Genomic DNA, 13187 nt, shown 5'->3' with positions numbered 1-13187 from the left:
ACGTATTCATCCAAGCTATCCTGGGATTCCTACTCTGACTAGCACGTGGCACTGGTAGCTATCCTGAGATTACTACTTTTGAGGTCCTACTTTTTAATTTAGCTCCTAACTCCCTAAATTCATCTTGTAAGACCTCATCAAATTTTTTACCTAGATCGTTGGTACCTATATGCATCACGACAACTGGCTGTTCTCCCTCCCTTTTCAGAATTCTCTGCACCCGCTCCGAGACATCCTTGACCCTTGCACCAGGGAGGCAACATACCATCCTGGAGTCTCGGTTGTGGCTACAGAAACCCCTATCTATTCCCCTTACAATTGAATCCCCTATCACTATCGCTCTCCCGCTCTTTTTCCTGCCCTCCTGTGCAGCAGAGCCACCCACGGTGCCATGAACTTGGCAGCTGCTGCCCTCCCCTGATGGGTCATCCCCCTTAACAGTATCCAAAGCGGTGTATCTGTTTTGCAGGGGGATGACCGCAGGGGACCCCTGCACTACCTTCCTTGCACTGCTCTTCCTGTTGATCATCCATTCCCTATCTGGCTATGTGCCCTTTACCTGCGGTAAGACCAACTCACTAAACGTGCTATTCACGTCATTCTCGGCATCGTGGATGCTCCAGAGTGAATCCACCCGCAGCTCCAGTGCCGCAATGTGGTCCGTCAGGAGCTGCACGCAGATACACCTGCCGCATACGTAGTCGTCAGGGACACCGGAAGCATCCCTGACTTCCCACATAGTACAGGAGGAGCATAACACGCGTCTGAGCTCTCCTGCCATGACGTAACCCTTAGATCAACTTAATTCAACAAGGCTAAAAGGTTACTTACTGATAAGGAAAAGAAAAAGAAAAAGTACTTACCAATCACCCAGCCAATCACTTACCCCCTTGGCTGTGATGTCACCTTTCAATTTCTTTCTACTTCTTTTTTGCCTTCTCTCGCTGCTGCAGCTGCACTGGCTGGGCCTTTATAGGCCTTTCCGGCTCGACGCTGCTCCTCCTCCTCGCTCTCCCGCTCCCCGACTGCGACTGATGGGCATCCTGACTGGATGCTGCTCTTCTTCAAAATCATGCCACAGAATCATTTATGTCCACTTGAGAGGCAAGACGGGGCCTCGTTTTAATGCATCATCTGAAAAATGGCACCTCTGAGAGTGTAGCAGTCCCTCAGTGCTCAATGTGTTCAATTATTTGGAGTGGGACTTGGAGGCTGTCAAATAGCCAATTAGAATAATTTATGCATAGCTTATTTGATTCATCTATTTACAAGGTATTGATTAATTGTACTGTAAATAAATGTTGAACAATGTTGTAATAATTAATGGAATGAATTATTTCAAGAGTGAGGTCACCCACTAGTAAGCCTCACCCTATGTTTGAAGTGTGTGTTTTCACATAGGGTTTATATATCTTCCCATTCTATTGGCAGTGGTTGTGGTGGGAAGCTCTGGCAAGGTCATGACATATATGACATATGACTGGTCCATTGTGTGCTCCTGTGCTGTGGCAGTCAACTGGGCTGCCTTCCACTTTGTCTGGAGGTCTAAAATGGACTGTGTCTGCAAAGACATGATTGTACAAATCTCTTGACAGTGGAGGGAAAGGATGTTCCAAATGTGGCCCTCATCCTGATGGCCACCTTTGTGTATGGCTGCATCAAGCTGTGCAGACTTCTGGTATTCAAACACCAAGTGTCATGACGTGCTGAGGTTCTACCTGTCCCCGGTGTTGCGAAGGATGGGTCTGGCCACGCTGCCGCGAAACGCCCCCACCAGTTGCATCATACCTGTCCTTCGAGGAAAGGTTTTTCAGAAAATAACCCTTTGACCACAAGGCCATAAAGCAGTGATCAGCACGTAAGGTCCTGGACGTCCTACGAAAGGAGAGGGTGGACTCTGTCGGGTGGTTCCCCGAGCCGTCTGGCAGAACGTCTCATCGCCAGAGCTTTCACATAAGCACCAAGACGTAGCTTGGTTGGCGGTGAGGAGGGCCCTTCCTGTCAGATCCTTCATGCACAGCCGGGGTTTTAGAGGCACGACACTCTGCCCCCGAGTTGGCTGTGGTGCGGACGAGACTGTCATCCATCTCCTTTGGGATTGCCCCTCTGCAAGGAGATGCAGTGGTTGCTGTCGAGGTTCATCCCGAGCAGCTCCGTAACACAGAACTCTGTGCTCGACAGGCTGTTCCCAGGGACACACACAGAGACAGACATCATCTGCTGCTGGAGGGCCATCAACTTGGTGACAGACGCACTTTGGTCTTGCCGAAACTTGCTGGTATTCCAGAGCAAGGAGATGTCCACGTCTGTGTGTTGCAGACTGGCGCAATCCAAGATCCAGGAGTACATGCTGAGGGACGCACTAAAAATTGGTGCAGTCGCCGTAAAGGCACGGTGGGGAAGAGCCACAGTTTAAAGCCCTTCCGCCACGATATGCCCAGGGGCTGGAATCAGTATAAAACTCCCCATGGACTGTACTTGCAAACTTTTTGTATACATAGAGCACCATGATCTGAAAAAGCCTATGTAGTGCCATGTATAATGCAAGTTCTGATTAGTAATGTATGTTGCAAAGAAATGTAACTGTACCCTCACCCATTCCATGTACTGTATAGTGCCACTAGTAAAGTGTATTACAATGTATCCTGGATTGTACTGAAATGTACCTCGAAATGTAAAGCAAGCAAATGTATTGAACGGAACTGCCGTTAGCATCCAAATGTACTGAACTGCCTTCCAATGTATCGTGCAAATTTTTATATGAATAAAGTATATTTTGAAATTTAAAAAAAAAGGACAGGACAGGATGGTGGACATTTGTTTAATCAGTTTGGACCAGGAGAAGGCCTTTGATAGGATATTGCACATGTACTTGATGGACGTGCTCTCCAAGATGTGGTTGGGGAGGGTATCAGCAATTGGATCCAATAGCAAAATTCTAAAGGGTCAAAGTTTAATGAAAAGGCAAGCCTGAAAGCTCGGTGCCTCAATGCAAGGAGTATTCGGAACACAGGAGAGGGCTCTGAGCTAGTTAGAGTGGGTGAGAGCTCAGATGAACAGGACCCCAAGAAAGAATGCAAAAGGCAGGAGGCAACAGAGCAGAGTAGCACTGGGGTAAGTGTATACCACAAGGTGATAGGAAGGGACAATATGTATGAATATAAAAGGGGCTGCAGGAGGGGTCAAAACTAAAAATCATGGTTTAAAAACTAGTATTAAAACACTCTACCTAAACGCATGCAGCATTCGAAATAAAGTAAATGAGTTGACGGCACAAATCATTACAAATGGGTATGATTTGGTGGCCATTACAGAAACGTGGTTGCAGGGTGGCCAAGACTGGGAATTAAACATACAGGGGTATCTGACAGTTTGGAAAGATAGACAAGAAGGGAAAGGAGGTGGGGTAGCTCTGTTAATAAAGGATGATATCAGGGCAGTTGTGAGAGACGATATTGGCTCTAATGAACAAAATGTTGAATCATTGTGAGTGGAGATTAGAGATAGTAAGGGGAAAAAGTCACTGTGGGCGTAGTTTATAGGCCCCCAAATAATAACTTCACGGTGGGGCGGACAATAATCAAGGGAATAATGGAGGCATGTGAAAAAGGAACGGCAGTAATCATGGGGGATTTTAACCTACATATCGATTGGTCAAATCAAATCGCACGGGGTAGCCTTGAGGAGGAATTCATAGAATGCATACGGGATTGTTTCTTAGAACAGTATGTTACAGAACCTGCAAGGGAGCAAGCTATCTTAGTTCTGGTCCTGTGTAATGAGACAGGAATAATAAACGATCTCCTGGTAAAAGATCCTCTCGGAATGAGTGATCACAGTATGGTTGAATTTGTAATACAGATTGAGGCTGAGGAAGTAGTGTCTCAAACGAGCGTACTATGCTGAAACAAAGGGGACTACAGTGGGATGAGGGCAGAGTTAGCTAAAGTAGACTGGGAACACAGACTAAACGGTGGCACAATTGAGGAACAGTGGAGGACTTTTAAGGAGCTCTTTCATAGTGCTCAACAAAAATATATTCCAGTGAAAAAGAAGGGCGGTAAGAGAAGAGATAACCAGCCGTGGATAACCAAGGAAATAAAGGAGAGTATCAAATTAAAAACCAATGCGTATAAGGTGGCCAAGGTTAGTGGGAAACTAGAAGATTGGGAAAATTTTAAACGACAGCAAAGAATGACTAAGAAAGCAATAAAGAAAGGAAAGATAGATTATGAAAGTAAATTTGCGCAAAACATAAAAACAGATAGTAAAAGCTTTTACCGATATATAAAACGGAAAAGAGTGACTAAAGTAAATGTTGGTCCCTTAGAAGATGAGAAGGGGGATTTAACAATGGAAAATGTGGAAATGGCTGAGAACTTAAACAATTATTTTGCTTCGGTCTTCACAGTGGAAGACACAAAAACCATGCCAAAGATTTCTGGTCACGGGAATCATTCAACCTCAGTACCCCTTTCCTGCTTTCTCTCCATACCCCTTGATCCCTTTGGCAGTAAGGGCCATATCTAACTGCCTTTTGAATATATCTAACAAACTGGCCTCAACAACTTTCTGCGGTAGAGAATTCCACAGGTTCACCACTCTCTGAGTGCAGAAGTTTCTCCTCATCTCGGTCCTAAATGGCTTACCCCTTATTCTTAGACTGTGACCCCTGATTTTGGAACTCCCCAGCACTGGGAACATTCTTCCTGCCTCTAACCTGTCCAATCCCGTCAGAATTGTATATATTTCTATGAGATCCCCTCTCATTCTTCTAAACTCCAGTCTCTCCTCATATGTCAGTCCTGCCATCCCGGGAATCAATCTGGTGAACCTTCGCTGTACCTGATGACCTCATCCTGATGGCCACTTTTGTGTGCGGCTGCATCAAGATGTGCATAGACCCTACGTACACAAACACCAAGTGTCACTCCGTGCTGAGATTCTATCCGTCCCCGGTGTTGCGAAGGATGGGTCTGGCCAGGCTGCCGCGGAACGCTCTAACCAGTTGGACCATGCCTGACCACCTGTTCTTCGTGGAAAAGTTTTTCAAGAAAAACAGCTTTGACCACAAGGCCATAAAGCAGTGGTCGGCATGCAAGGTCATGGACGCCCTATGAAAGAAGGAGATGACGGACCCTGTCGGGTGGTTCCCCAAGCAGACTGTCAAACTCGTTTGGCAGAATGTCTCATCGCCAGAGCTTTCACACAAGCACCAAGATGTAGCTTGGTTGGCGGTGAGAAGGGCCCTACCAGTCAGATCCTTCATGCCCAGCCGGGGTTTCAAAGACATGGCACTCTGCTCCCGAGTCGGCTGTGGTGTGGACGAGACTGTCATCCATCTCCTTTGGGATTGCCCGTTTGCAAGGCAAGTCTGGAAGGAGATGCAGTGGTTGCTGTCGAGGTTCATCCCAAGCAGCTCCGTAACACAGGTCTCTGTGCTCTGCGGGCTGTTCCCAGGGACGCACACCAAGACGGACATCATTTGCTGCTGGAGAGCCATCAACTCGGTGAAAGACGCACTTTGGTCTTCCCAAAACTTGCTGGTCTTCCAGAGCAAGGAGATGTCCACGGCCGAGTATTGCAGACTGATGCAATCCAAGGTCCAGGAGTATGTGCTGAGAGACACATTAAAGGTTGGTGCAGTCGCCGCAAAGACACGATGGGGAAGAGCCACAGTTTAAGGCCATTTCGCCACGGTAAACCCAGGGGATGGAATGAGACCCCCTCGGGCTGAACTTGTTAATCTGCTTGTATATATACAGCCCCATGTACTGAAAAAAACCCGTGTTGTGCCATGTATAATGAAAGTCTCTGCACTGTTTAGTAACTTGTAAAGAAATTTAAATTTAATCTCATCCGTTCCGTGTACTGCTTTCATCTGCATAGTGCTACATGTAACGTGATTCGTGATCGGTATTGAAATGTACCTTGAAATGAAATGTAGGCTAGTGCATTGTATGGAACTGCTGCCCTAACCCTAACCCAAATGAATTGTATGGATTTGCTGACCGCAATATACTTAACTATTTTCCAATGTATTGTGAAAATGCTATATGAATAAAGTATATTTTTGAAACAAAAAAAAACATGCCGAGTGTGAATTACTTATTGCCAATACCTTGGGGAAAGTCTGAAATAAGAGCCAATCACTTCCTTTACAGGGTGTCACCTGATGTGAGTGAGGCAGTCGCCAGGAATATGGTCCAGGCTGTAACAGAGAGCAGGAGAAGCAGTTCCAGGACTGTGGATGCAGTTACTGCCTGGAATGGGAATGGCTTCTGGCTGGCTTGGTAAGCTCAATGTGTGAGATGAGACAAGAAATCTCACAGCCCAACTCAGACTACTCTCCCACCACATCAATTCTATTTTTAAAGAACCAGTAAGAGTTGATCCACAAACTCCTTCAAGGAACCCGAGCAACCAAGCGTATTCCTCTTATATGCCAGATCTTCTCATGCTATGCTACTGCCAACCAGGCTGAATGATTAGCCATGATCTTATTGAATGGCGGTGCAGGCTCGAAGGGCCGAATGGCTTGCTCCTACACCTAATTTTTATGTTTCTATGTTTCTATCAGGGAGCCTGGCCTGAGGACATTTACGGAACTATCAAGGAGATACCACATGTTGCTTGCAGTGTGACACAATAGCACAAGCGAGACCCTGCAATAGAGTTTTCAAAGTCTTTGTAGCTCCTTCCAAACAGTAATGTCTCGTCCATCTTACTATGTTGACACCTACGGGTATAAAGTGCTATATATCCTGCCTGTTTTTTGGGTGTAAAACAGGCACACACCATACCAATTTTGCAGTGGAAGGAGCTGCTCCCAAACTGTGTAGGCTTTGATTGCTCCGCTAAATATGTGGGGTACATTTTTTTAGACGTCTTTAACTGTTCCACGAGAATTAATGAAAAACACAAATCTACTGGTGTTGTAATAATTTAAAATACGAAGCTTATATTTATGTAGCACCTTTCAAGAACTCACGACATCCCAAAGCACTTTTACATCAGTTACTTACATTTGTACTGTTGCAATATAGGGTACATTGAGGGATAAATATTGGCCAGGACACCGGTGAGAACTCCGCTGCTCTTTTTCAAAATCATGTCACAGAATTTTTTACATGCACTCGAGAGGCAGACGGGCACACACCATACTAATTTTGCAGTGGAATGGGCTGCTCCCAATCTGCGTAGGCTTTGGTCGCTCTGCTAAATATGTGGGATACATTTTTTTAGGTGTCTCTGACTGTTCCAAGAGCTAATGGATCGCAAGCGCAGAATATTTCTGAGCCTAAGCAACAACCCAACACAGGAGCAGCAAAGCAGCATTACAGACGGCTCAAGGCTGAGGTCGATTAAAAAACCCGGGACCTAACGAACAGGTGGTGGATGGAGAAAATACAGGAGATACAGCAGCTGGCCGACAGCCGTGATGTGCGAGGATTCTTCATCGCAGTCAAGGCCATCTACGGTCCAAGGCCCCACCCCACTGCTGGCCAAGAACGAGGAAACACTCATCAAGGACACCGAGGCAGTCAGGGCCCACTGGAAGGAGCACTTCGAAGATCCCCTCAATCGAGACTCTGCCTTTGACTCGAGTGTTCTCGACTCCATCCCGCAGCATGCTACCTGCCACCACCTCAGTAAAACCCCAACACTGCAAGGTAAAAAAAGCCATAAGACAGGTTAAGAACAACAAGGCTACTGGAGCGGATGGAATCCTCGCTGAGGTACTAAAGTATGGCAGAGAGGCACTATTGGCGCGAATACATGACCTCATCTCTCTCATCTGGAGGGAGGAGAGCATGCCAGAAGATCTCAGAGATGCAGTGATCGTGACCATCTTTAAAAAAGGGTACAAGTCCGACTGCGGTAACTGCAGAGGAATCTCCCTGTTATCAGCCACTGGGAAAGGTGTCGCAAGAGTCTTCCTCAATCCTCTTCTCCCTGTGGCCAAGGAGCTCCTCCGGGAGTCATTGTGCGGATTTCGTCCCCTATGGGGCACAATGGACATGATTTTTGCAGCAAGACAGCTAGAGGAAAAATGCAGGAAACAATGCCAGTCCTTATCCATGGCCTTCTTCGACCTTACAAAGGCCTTTGACACTGTCAACCATGAGGGTCTATAGAGTGTCCTCCTCCATTTCGGGTGTCCCCAAAAGTTCGTCAACATCCTCCGCCTGCTCCACGACGACATACAGGTTGTGATCCTTACCAACGGATCCATCACAGACCCAATCCACGTCCAGACTGGGGTCAAACAGGGCTGCGTCATCGCTCCAACCCTCTTCTCAATCTTCCTCGCTGCACTGCTCCACCTCACAGTCAACGAGTTCCCCGCTGGAGTGGAACTAAACGACAGAACCAGTGGGAACCTGTTCAACCTTCGTTGTCTCCAGGCCCGGTCCAAGACCACCCCAACCTTTGTCGTTGAGCTACAGTACGCGGATGATGCCTCCATCTGCGCACACACAGAGGCTGAAGTCCAGGACATAGTCGACATATTTACTGAGGCATACAAAAGCATAAGCCTTACACTAACCATCCGTAAGACGAAAGTCCCCCACAAGCCTGACATCATTGCACAGCACTGCCCCCCAGTCATCAAGATCCACGGCGCGGCCCTGGACCATTTCTCATAGCTCTGGAGCCACCTATCAACAAGAGCAGACATTGACGACGAGGTTCAACACCGCGCCAGTGCGCCAGTGCAGCCTTCGGCCGCCTGAGGAAAAGAGTGTTCGAAAGTAAGGCCCTCAAATCTGCCATCAAGCTCATGGTCTACACGGCTGTAGTAATACCCGCCCTCCTGTATGGCTCAGAGACATGGACCATGTACAGTAGGCACCTCAAATTGCTAGAGAAATACCACCAACGATGTCTCTGCAAGATCCTACAAATCCCCTGGGAGGACAGACGCACCAACATTAGCGTCCTCGACCAGGCCAACATCCCCAGCATTGAAGTACTGACCACATTTGATCAGCTCCGCTGGGCAGGCCACATCGTTCGCATGCCAGACACGAGACTCCCAAAGCAAGCCCTCTACTCGGAACTTCTACACAGCAAAAGAGCCAAAGATGGGCAGAGGAAACATTACAAGGACTCCCTCAAAGCCTCCCTGATAAAGTGCAACATCCCCACCGACACCTGAGAGTCCCTGGGCAAAGACCTCCCTAAGTGGAGGAAGTGCATCCGGGAGGGCGCTGAGCACCTCAAGTCTCATCGCTGACAGCATGCAGAAATCAAGCACAGGCAGCGGAAAGAGTGTGCGGTAAATCTGTCCCACCCTCCCCTTCCCTCAACAACTATCTGTCCCACCTGTGACAGGGACTGTGGCTCTCATATTGGACTGTTCAGCCACCTAAGGACTCATTTTAAGAGTGGAAGCAAGTCTTCCTCGATTCCGAGGGACTGCCTATGATGATGAAATACGTGGGGTACATTTTTTTAGGCGTCTCTGACTGTTCCATGAGAAGTAATTAAAACACAAATCTACTGCTGTTGTAATAATATAAAATACAAAGGTTATATTTATATACATAAAAACATAAGAAATAGGAGCAGGAGTAGACCATACGGCCCCTCAAGCCTGCTCCGCCATTTAATACGATCATGGCTGATCTGATCATATGCTCAGGTCCACTTCCCTGCCCGCTCCCCAGAACACCTTATTCCCTTATCAGTTAAGAAACTGTCTATCTGTGTCTTAAATTTATTCAATGCCCCAGCTTCCACAGTTCTCTGCGGCAGCGAATGTCACAGATTTACAACCCTCTGAGAAAATAAATTTCTCCTCATCTCTGTTTTAAATGGGTGGCCCCTTATTCTAAGATTATGCCCTCTAGTTCTAGTCTCCTCTATCAGTGGAAATATTCTCTCTACATCCACCTTGTCAAGCCCCATCATAATTGTTATGTCTTGAATAAAGAATCAGACTAGGTACTGCAAGCTCAAAGTAAGGTGCGATCGTAGTCCATTATTACAGATCTCGGAGTGCCTCTCCAACCTGTGAGGCCTCCTTATATACAGGTGCCCCCAAGGGATTGTGGGATTCCTTGGGACTCCAGGGGATAAGCCCTCTGGTGGTTCGACATAGTATTTACAGGTTTACATACATAACAACACTCCCCCGCAAAGTCGATAGTGTAACTATTTACAATGTGAGTCTATCTGGAACGTTCTTTCCCTGGTTGATCGTCTCGGTGCAAATGGTGGTGTTGTTTGTTGTGCCTTTGCTGGGCTGCTGCGCAGCTGGCCTTGCAGGGCTGCTGGGAATGGTGAGTCTTGCTGGGCTGCTGCGGGTGATGGGTTCTGCTCATGGTCAACCGCTGAGTCAGTTGCCACTTGTGTGTGTGTTGGAGGGTTGAAAAAGGTAGAGGCTATTGTGGGTTGTTCTGGATAGTCGGTAATTCTGAGTTTGGTTTGGTCCAAGTGTTTTCTGCAGGTGAGTCCATAAGCGAATTTGACCACAAACACGCTACTCCCCTCTTTGGCTAAAACAATGTCAGCAAGCCACTTCGGACCTTGTCCATAGTTCAACACAAATACAGGATAATTTATTTCAATTTCACGTGACACATTTGCGCGATCATGATATGTAGTTTGTTGAAGCCGCCTGCCCTCTACCTGTTTGTGTAGATCAGGGTGGACTTAACGAGAGCCTTGTCTTAAGTGCACTTTTCATGAGCCGTTCAGCGGGAGAAATTCCACTAAGCAAGTGGGGTCTTGTGCGGTAGCTAAGCAGGACTTGGGATAAGCGAGTTTGCTGTGAGCCTTCAATTATGCTTTTCAAGCTCTGCGTGATTGTTTGAACTGCTCGTTCTGCCTGACCGTTGGATGCTGGTTTAATCTGGGCAGACGTGACATGTTTGATCCCATTGCGGGTCATGAACTCCTTGAATTCGGCACTAGTGAAGCATGACCCATTGTCACTTACAAGGACATCAGGCAGGCCGTGCCTAGCAAACATGGCCCGTAGGCTTTCAATGGTGGAGCGGACATGCTTATTGACATTATCACACATTCATTCCATTTGGAGTATGCATCTACAACCACTAAGAAAATGTTTTCCAAGAATGGGCCTGCATAGTCAACATGGACTCGAGACCACGGTTTGAAGAGCCAGGACCATAAACTTAGTGGCGCTTCCCTGGGTGCATTGCTTAACTGGGAACATATATTACGTTTGTGCATGCAGGACTCTAAGTATGGATCGATACCGGGCCATCACACGTGGGATCTGGCTATCGCTTTCATCATTACAATGCCTGGATGGGTGCTGTGGAGATCACTAATGTAGCTGTCCCTGCCCTTTTTTGGCACAAGTACCTGATTACCCCATAGGAGGCAGTCTGCCTGTATAGACATTTCATCTTTGCGCTGTTGGTACGGCTTTATTTCTTCCTGCATCTCTAACGGGACACTGGACCAACTCCCGTGGAGAACACAGTTTTTAACTAAGGACAGTAAGAGGTCCTGGCTCGTCCACGTTCCAATATGTCGGGTGGTAACAGGTGATTGCTCACTCTCGAATGCTTCCATTACCATAACTAAATCTGCGGGCTGTGCCATCTCCACCCCTGTGGTGGGCAATGGCAGCCTACTGAGAGCATCTGTGCCTGGCCTGTGGCGGATGGCATAGTTGTATGCAGACAACATGAGCGCCCATCTCTGAATGCGGGCCGATGCATTCGTATTTATCGGCTTACTTTCAGAAAAGAGAGATATAAGCGGGTCATGGTCGGTTTCCAATTCAAATTTGAGCCCGAGCAGATATTGATGCATTTTCTTTACCCCGCAAACACAAGCTAACGCTTCTTTTTTGAACATACTGTAGGCCCTCTCGGCCTTAGACAGACTTCTGGATGCATAAACAACCGGTTGCAATTTCCGAAATTCATTAGCTTGTTGCAATACACACCCGACCCCGTACGACGACGCATCACATGCTAGTACCAAACGCTTACATGGATTGTACAACACAAGCAATTTGTTTGAACTTAACAGCTTCCTAGCTTTTTCAAAGGCATTTTCTTGGTCTTTACCCCATAAACATTCATCTCCTTTACACAGTAAAGAGTGCAGGGGTTCTAACAATGTGCTAAGACCTGGTAAAAAGTTACCAGAGTAGTTCAGGAGTCCTACAAACGACCGCAGCTCCGTCACGTTCTGTAGTCTCAGTGCGTTCTTGATTGCCTCCGTCTTCGAATCGGTGGACCTGATGCCATCCGCCGTGATTCTTCTCCCCAGGAACTCCACTTCAGGCACCAGGAAAACGCACTTCGAGCGTTTTAACCTGAGCCCCACAAGATTAAGCCGACTAAGAACCTCCTCCAGGTTCTGCAGGTGCTCGACGGTGTCCCGACCTGTAACCAAGATGTCATCCTGGAAGATCACAGTGCGCGGGACTAACTTCAGCAAGCTTTCCATGTTCCTCTGGAATATCGCCATGGCCAATCGAATCCCAAACAGACATCTGTTGTAAACGAAGGGACCTTTGTATGTGTTGATGCAGGTGAAGCCCTTCGATGATTCCTCCAGCTCCTGCATCATGTAGGCCGAGGTCAAGTCCAGCTTCGTGAATAGTTTTCCTCCCGCCAGCGTTGCAAATAGGTCGTCTGCTTTTGGTAGCGGGTATTGCTCCTGCAAGGAGAAACGATTGATAGTTACTTTGTAATCACCACAGATTCTGACGGTGCCATCTTCCTTGAGGACTGGAATGATCGGACTGGCCCACTCATTGGATTCGATCGGAGAAACGATGCTCTTTCATTGCAGCTCGATCTCCACCCTCTCTCTCATCGTGTACGGTACCGCTCTCGCCTTGCGATGGATTGGTCGTACCCCCGGAATCAAATGGATCTGCACTTATGCTCCGTGGAACTTCCTGATGCCTGGTACAAACAGCGAGGAGAACTTGCATAGGACCTGGGCACATGAGGTGTCGTCGATGGACGTAAGCGCTTGGATGTCATGCCAGTTCCAGCGTATCTTTCCCAGCCAGCTGCTGCCCAACAGCGTGGGGCCATCGCCCGGTACCACCCAGAGTGGTAAATCGTGCACCACTCCATCGTAGGAGACCTTTACGATAGCACTGCCAATTACGTGAATCAGTTCCTTTGTGTACATTCTCAGCTTAGTACGAATGGGAGTCAGGATTGGCCTTGAAGCCTTGC

Source organism: Pristiophorus japonicus, chromosome 2 (assembly GCF_044704955.1).
Source record: "Pristiophorus japonicus isolate sPriJap1 chromosome 2, sPriJap1.hap1, whole genome shotgun sequence".
NCBI classification, from domain to species: Eukaryota; Metazoa; Chordata; class Chondrichthyes; family Pristiophoridae; genus Pristiophorus; species Pristiophorus japonicus.
The sequence above is the reverse complement of the archived record's forward strand: the minus strand, read 5'-3'. Positions refer to the sequence as shown.